General features: G+C 43.5%; 1 long non-coding RNA gene across 1 annotated transcript; it reads right to left on the bottom strand.

The window, feature by feature from the left end:
* Positions 1–1,950: 1,950 nt before the first annotated feature.
* On the bottom strand, positions 1,951–6,122 carry LOC142771452 (uncharacterized). The gene is made up of 2 exons (XR_012885927.1): positions 5,944–6,122; positions 1,951–2,119 (listed from the first exon to the last, which is right to left on the bottom strand). It is a non-coding gene; the product is annotated as an uncharacterized LOC142771452 (long non-coding RNA).
* Between the last annotated feature and the right edge of the window lie 1,928 nt (positions 6,123–8,050).

Below are 8,050 nucleotides of genomic sequence, written 5' to 3'. Positions count from 1 at the left end.
GAAATCCTGCTTGTTCCTTTGGTTGATTGAATTCTAATGTTTTCTTTACTCTGTCTTTGTATAGCCAGTGTCTATTGTTTTTGCTAGTTCACTGGTGGCAAAGGTCAGTACCAAGTGTTTTGTGGGGGTTCCCTGATTGTTCCTTCGGATGACGATTCGCTTCACATTGGTCACAGTCTGTTCTTTCCAGCCCTCGAGGAGTTCCGCCTCCTTCAGGCCAAGGAGGTCTGTTTCAGAAACAACTCCACGTGCAGAGTTCATGGATCGATGAGGTGTTACGCTGATGGAAATGTCGCCAAAATTGCAAGGTTTTTCAGTTTGTCAAATTGTGTTTTGTCATGGAGTTCTAAAAGAAGATCACCACTAGCCATTTTTGGAACTTTATAGCCATCACCTATTGTGGCTGTCGAAGACCGCGATACTGTGAACGTGGACACTGTTCTGGCTGTTTTGTTGGGCTTCTCACTGTGTACAACATGATGAGGGAATACTTCTTTGTGTCGGCTGAAAAAGGAAAATTCTTCGGTGCGTACGCGCTTTGAAGCGCCACGATCATTGAGGAGTGGAAAGCTTCTATGCATGATAGAGGAATATAAATCAGTAATGATGGCGGCCACCCACCACGGAGCCGAACGAGGGGACACTACAAGATTCATGAAACGCGAAATATGCAGACGCCAGACGTGCACCGCTATGATAACTTAATGCGCGTAGGCCAAGGTTGGCTAGTTGCGCAAGGTTAACCCAAGCCGCCCATGAAATTGGGGAAGTAACAGAAGAAATTAGAAGACAGGATGGATTTAAAGAGGAGAAAAGACGAAGATGTGGGGGAGAGAGATAGGAAAAGGCGACTGCCGATTTCCCCTGGGTGGGTCAGTCCAGGGGTGCCGTCTACGTGAAGCCGGGGCAAAAGGGGTGTGTTGCCTCTGCCGGGGGGCCTTAAAGGTCAAATCACCCAGCGTCAGCTCAACCCCCAGGATCCCCTTTTCCCCGGACACGGCAAAGCCACGCACGGCTAGGCCTGATAGGGAGTCAAAACTTCCCCGTTGTCTAGGGTCCGTGGTGTCACTACACACCAAACGCCTCCTTGCACAGGCGCCCCTGCGTGGTGACAGTTATATGGATGAGCATACTTGATCGAATGAAGCGCAATCAACGGGCAACAAAAGCAGAGACACAAGAGGTGACGCTAAGACTTGTGTGTTGAGGAGAGCCGTTCACAGCACTTCATTCCATCAAATAAGCATCACCAACTGGCCCAAGCCTCAATTGTTCTCAGGGAGAAGCATATATGAACCTTTTCTGCCGCTGACAGGGAAGAAGGAAGATACTGGTGCCACCCACTGCACTTATACCTGCATGCATGCAGCTGATAAAATAAGGTGTCATGGTGTTGAATGAGATGCATGAGACCAGTGTATATATGAGTATGTAGACTGGGCCGTAAACGACAAAGGCGCGGTAGGCATTTACACACGCACACACACACACACACACACACACACGCACGCACGCACACGCACATACACACACACGCACACCACACCACAGTAGTGCAAGCAGTAACCTGTAGCGTAAGGTCCAACCGAACATAACGCCGAAGCAAAAAACAATTAAGCCCATATGTTACCATCTGCCTTTATTATAGAAAAACTGCAAATCTGACAAACGGGACTCTGATGGCATTCTGCAAAATTTTGAAATATGTCACGGGACCACGTTTTTTTCTCTCTATACTAAAAATTCATTTTTTTCAATACAATAAATCTCCACAACTTTCAGAAACTTTCGCGCTAGTCGGGCAGACTACTGAAACGTATGGCGCCTAATTGACACCTATGCAATGGAAAAACACCTAGAAAGAGTAAGCGAGTTTCTGGAGTCACATTTACAACCTACTGTATCTCGCAGTATAAATTTCGACATTAAAAAAGAGAACATTCGACAAGGTAATGTAATTGGGGTTGTATTGATGTAATGTCACTTGGTATACTTCTAACTGCAAAACCACTCGTCACTGCTGCTTGCACAATCATCTTCAGCTGCTGAGTTGACTGGTGCCTTCGAGAGAAGTGGGGTGAAGCTGTTCTTTCTGTACTGGAAATTCAATCCCGGAAACCTAATATAAATACACAAGGAACAATGACTGAAATTTCACAAAGGGTGCAACATACAGTCTGCACCATGCATAACTAACTGCTTTCTTATGTGTAAGCATAAATTGAGTGCATAACAAGCATATTCAGAGGCATCGGGCTACAATTCAGTGAGAAATGATAAAAAAGGTATGCTGAGCAATAAACGGCATAAAAAGCGCGCTGTGGCAGAATCATTATATCTTTCGTGCCGTAGATATTATTCTTACTTTACCCTTTCAGCTTGCTCGCGCAGGCAAATAAAAAGGTGCTTCTCTAAGTTGATAATGTTCCATTAGCTGCATGCAACAACCAATCCAAGTGAATGTCAAGTTCTATGCTCAAGGATGCATCAACACAGCTGCATGTGTATTTCTGCAGATCTACCATGGTACTAATTGAATTAGTTTATTAAAAGGAATACAGTACGACGCGCAACAACATATACATATTTTATCTGTATTGCACAAAAGCACAATGCCACTTAGCATACATGACCGTATGCGCATTTAGAAGGTATTCAGTGCAGGTAACTTGTAAAATTAAGTACTGCACAGTCGCGTATTAAAATGCGAATGATACTAGTGTTCTTGAACTGGCCCACAATGACATGATTATATAATGGAAGAATTGGCTATAGGGTCATTCCACATCAGACGTCCCAGCCATTTTGGCGACTACCGCAAATGTATTCGAAAAAAAAATCGCGCCAATTTTACTGCATTAAAAAAGGTAACTGCTAGAATATTTCGCAGACAAATAATTTATTAGTCACGTGGCTGCCTTCTGAACTTCCCGAAATCTCGTCTGGATGTTTGTGAAAAACATTATTTCATAAGTAGCTTTTCTTCCGTGTCAAATTTGGTCTGCAAGTTAAGTGAAGTTCTTGCGTAAAGGGTTTGAAGCTCAGTAATATTATTACCATTTTTCGACCACATTCGCCTGAAATAATTTAGCCGGAATGTGTTATATCTACATTTTTCTATATCAATACTGCACTTTGAATGAATATCTGAGCACTGAATACCTAATTCACATAAGGTACATTTGGAGGAAAAAATATTTTAGACCTCTCAAGCTGTCAAACTTTACGAGAAAAAATCGCAAATTTCATAAAATAATTGTTTTGTCTATAATGAAACGCAACTTGCACCATGTGGTGGTTGAATTAAAATAGACTTTGTACCTGAAATTGAAGCCATTAAACAGTTCTTTTCATGTTCCAAATTTCGTCACAGCAATTTATATTTTGAGAAAAAGATCACAGCATATCCACGGAGTGAATGATAATGAGTTGGGCGTAGCGTTCGTCCTTCCGGACGCACAAACGGATGGACTGACACTCTTACGCCAGTATGAACGAACAGAAAGATGGATGGACTCACGAACAGACCGACACACGGAAGCCAGGACGGGATGGACGCACAGACGAACGGACAAAAGCACAAATGTACGGACGAACGATTCGCCCCACGAATCATCATTTTGTCGGTGTATATGCTGTGAAAACCACTATCGCTACCTATTGTGCAACTCATCAAGTGGCTACATAATACTAGTACGACTACAGAGGAGGGAACGACCCACGGCCTCAAGAGCTTTGCCCCTAAATGATTTTTGAAGTTCCAAGTTTCCCATTCGCCATTTGGTCATACAGCAGCTGATGCCTCGAAGTTCCCCATTGTCGTTGATGAGAAAATTCAAAAAAAATATTTTATTCCTTGAAATAGAAACTGTAATGATGAAACTTGTCACATACAAAGAACTGTTTATTTGCTTTCAATTTACGTAAAAGGTGATTTTTAATAGGACCACCACATGCTGCAAATTGCGTCTCAATATGGACAAAAATGACCATTCTGTGAAATGAGTGATCTTTTCTCGTAGAGATTAACAGCTTAAGATGTCTGAACACAATTTTTTTATCAAAATATATTTTCTGAGAAGTGAGTAGTCACAGCTCAGATATTCATACAAAGTGCAGTATAGCAATGAGAAAATGCAAACATAACACACTTTGGCTAAATTCTTGCAGACTTATGCGGCCGAAAATTTGTGTTGATATTGCTGAGTTTCAAACACCTTGCATAAGCCCCTTTACTTAAGATGTACCGAAATTCCGAAATTGGTATTAAAAAAGGTGCGGTACTTGTAAAATATTTTTTTTTTCACAAACAACACTCTAACAAGAGATACATATGTGGGGTTTAAAGTCCCAAAACCACCATAAGATTATGAGAGACGCCGTAGTGGAGGGCTCCGGAAATTTAGACCACCTGGGGTCCTTTAACGTGCACCCCAATCTGAGCACAAGGGCCTACAACATTTCCGCCTCCATCAGAAATGCAGCCGCCGCAGCCGGGATTCGAACCCGCGACCTGCGGGTCAGCAGCCGAGTATCTTAACCACTAGACCACCACGGCGGGGTAACACTCAAACAACAGTCTGGAAAGTTTGAAACGCAACCACGTGACCAAAAACATTATTCTCTCCGAAATATTCAAGCAGTTCACTGTTGTCAGTGCATTGAATCAGCACATTTTTTTTCACACATTTGCCATAGCCGCGAAATTGGCTGGGAATGTCGAATAAAGTGACCCTGTTACCTTCTCTCAATGAACATTGCATACTGCTAAATTAGGGCCATTTGTTTCAATCATGCTGTCAGGGTGAGAAAGCATAACTCCTCCCCGATGCAGCGTAGGCTGTTCAGTGGCAGTGCGCGTTGTGTTCCCAGATAGATATGCTGCCCAGTCGTACATTTTGCCTGCAGCACATGCTTAGATACCGTGCAGTATGTATAATATTAAAGTGTTCTTGTGCAACAAAAAAACTTTTAATACGCTGTGCATAGCGAAAATACCTTTAACATCTGAAGTACTAAGCGAAGTTAAACGCCAAAGCGAGGCGATGGCAATAAAACTCCGGATAACAAGAATATTTTGAAAGTTACACATGATCGAAACAATCTGAATAAAATGTGCTCGAACGTTAGCAGTTATGTTCAAACAAGCGTTTGCGCTGTTCAAGTAGGCAATTCGACCACACACACAGACTAAAGGTCTGTTCAAACAAAAGTCCAGCTTCAGTGCTCGATCCGCCACAAAGGCACAGCTGTCGGCCATGTCACGCTACGTAGCGGGTGAACGAAAATACCGGTAAAGACAAATTTAACGAAATTGAATGTATTAGCAAACAGCCAAACTTCGCGAGGCGCCACTAACGCGAAGCAATATGCTGTGTTGTCACCCGATGCTGCAACCTGAGTTATCACGGTAGTGTTACCGCACAAAACGATAAAGAACCTAAAAGAACGACATGGACACCACGCCCTCTTTTTCCGTTCTCGGTCTTTTTGTGCAATAAGAAAAAAAAGAAAGTAAATGAACTACCGACATGCCCAAGCATATGCGTCTTACATACGGTTGAAGCTTAGAGCCAACAGGCGCCGTTCCAACACATGTATTAATTGGTAAACAAAAATTGATGTGCAACATGAGCGGGCGCCGTTAAAAACGGCTGCCAACGAAGGGCACCGCAAAAATCTGTTCAATTTCTTCGCTGAACCTCAGCGGTGCACACTCACTCTGCTTTGTACTCCAAACAATCTAAGCAAGCAAACAAAAAACTTGCCCACAATCACACTTCGCCACCATCCCCGTGAAACAGTTTGGATAAATATTCTCACTAAGTAAACAAATGCTGATTTGTCATGAACTAGTTGCAAACAAAATTGTTTGAAGGCGTTATTTTCGTGCTCACGCAGTTAACAAAGCGCTGAACGGAACAACGTGAGAGTGGTACTCACTATTTCACTTCGAGTGCTCCACAATATGAATCCACAGATCCAGACTTCAGGATGGTGCACCTTCGCAATAATCAGCACTGACAGAACACACAGGTTGAGCACAGAGCGCAAGCACATTTCAAACTAAACACCGTCTAATAAACTCTACCGGTCGAGAAGCCACGCCCACCACACGCGCACACACGGGAGGGTTTTTCGCCAGCGCACGCAGTGACATGTAAGACGATGTCGAGCCCTTTCCCGCCTTGTGCGCCCGGCGCGCAGCAATACCGGGCAGCCAAGGTTGTCTAGGCGACGAGACTTGACGGCGCCTTGTGGCACTCTCAGACCGGCTAGATGCGGTTTAACGCTAGCTCCGGCCCACTGCTGATAGCGCGGGCGCTGCTTTTTTTTTTTTTTTTTTTTTTTTTTTTGCGGCAGTGATTTGTTGTGTTATACTCGTTCTTTAACAGTGCATCTGAATTGCAGTAAACTTTGGGACGGTGCAGTGCGGCCAGCACGAGCTACTAGTCAGAAAGCGCATGTGTAATATTCAGGAGCAATTTTTAGCGCACCTTCATCGACCTAATGTAAGTGAATTTTGGCAAAAAAGCTAAGCTGATGCTTTTTGCTTAGCTCTATGGGTCTTTAGGGACCGCACATTCAAGGTAACGAAGGCGATATTTTATCAGCACTTTCATTTCGGTAAAGACATTGCAACATTACATGCATCGGCCGTCACACTATTCGATGAGATATTTCCACGTGCGTACTGCTAGGAAGAAGAAGACGACAGCGCATTAACAAGAAAGAAGGGGAACGCTCTGGCACGCAGTAAATAAAAGTCCTGACCTGCTGCTACTTTCCCAACCTGTTAATTACTACTTCTGTCTTCACGGTGCGGCAATACATTTGTACTTGGCTTGCAGTTCTTGGAACAAGACCACGGCTGCAAATATATCATCAATGTTGTTTTCTCAGTACCTACAAAGTCAAGGCTTTGACCGAAGCACGTCTGCTGGGGAAGTTACATAAATTAAAAGAAGGTGATCCACAAAAAAAAAAACGGAGAGAGAGAGAGAGAGAGAGAGAGAACTAGAGAATGCGTTCCGGCTCCCCTGAGGAGAGCTTTGTTCGCAATTTAGTCCACAAGGCTCCCGTAATTGTGAGCAAGGCTGCGTTAAGGTCACCGAAATGTCCTTATTCTGCATTTTTCTTTATGGTCGGTGTCCTCTTCCTAATTTCCATGACGCACTCTTAAGGACACATGGAGAGGGACATTCACTACAGTAATTAAATAAAACGTGCCTGCTAAAAATACACGAGGTCAATGTTCGTTTTTAAGGGACCTGACGGCCTGCTCACATGGTGGTTATGGCTAAACAACTGTGCTGTTGTTTTTTGTTTCAGGTGGTGGACGTTTTATCTCCAGCTTTGAAAGCTTCGATCTTATGGGGGAGGGGGAGTGTTCTGTGAATGGCTACACCAATGTGCACATCACCTTGTTCAGGCAAATCAGAGTACCTTTTGAGTGTTGACTAATCCCGCAAATGACAAACATGAAAGAAACAGGTACAAGAGAATTGGCCCTTACTCTATTGAACAAGCGTCGCTCCTAGTGTATCTTCCATCTTATAGTAGTTTGCATGCTTCATCGATGAAAACTGCGTCTTGGCCACATTACTTTCTGCTTCGATTCATTACTAGACTCGCAAGCAGCTAGCAGTTTCTTAGGGAGCGCGACACGAGCTCCTGTCTGGCGTTCAGTATAGATGTTGTTGACATGTTTTTTTCGATTCCTAATCATAAGCTCCTAGTGTGTGTTCAGGAATGCATCAAGGAAGACAATGATGAGCTTCGTTTCAGAAGTAGCAGTGGTATATCTGTAGAATCGTTCACTGAATTACTAGATTTTTACCTAAAGTCTACGTACATTGGTTGGCGAGGGCAGACCCTAATCCAGCGATCAGGAGTCTCTATAGGTTCGTGCGTTGCACCTGTCCTTTGTGAAATTTTTTTAGCCAAAATAGATCGCATTGTAGACACAATCCTAAGCGGAACTGTGATGCGTATTTTCCGATATGTGGACGATTTTTTAGTTGTTATAAAGGATGCCACGTTCCCGGAT

The sequence above is a fragment of the Rhipicephalus microplus genome, chromosome 9, assembly GCF_043290135.1.
Source record: "Rhipicephalus microplus isolate Deutch F79 chromosome 9, USDA_Rmic, whole genome shotgun sequence".
NCBI lineage: Eukaryota > Metazoa > Arthropoda > Arachnida > Ixodida > Ixodidae > Rhipicephalus > Rhipicephalus microplus.
The sequence above is the reverse complement of the archived record's forward strand: the minus strand, read 5'-3'. Positions and strand labels throughout refer to the sequence as shown.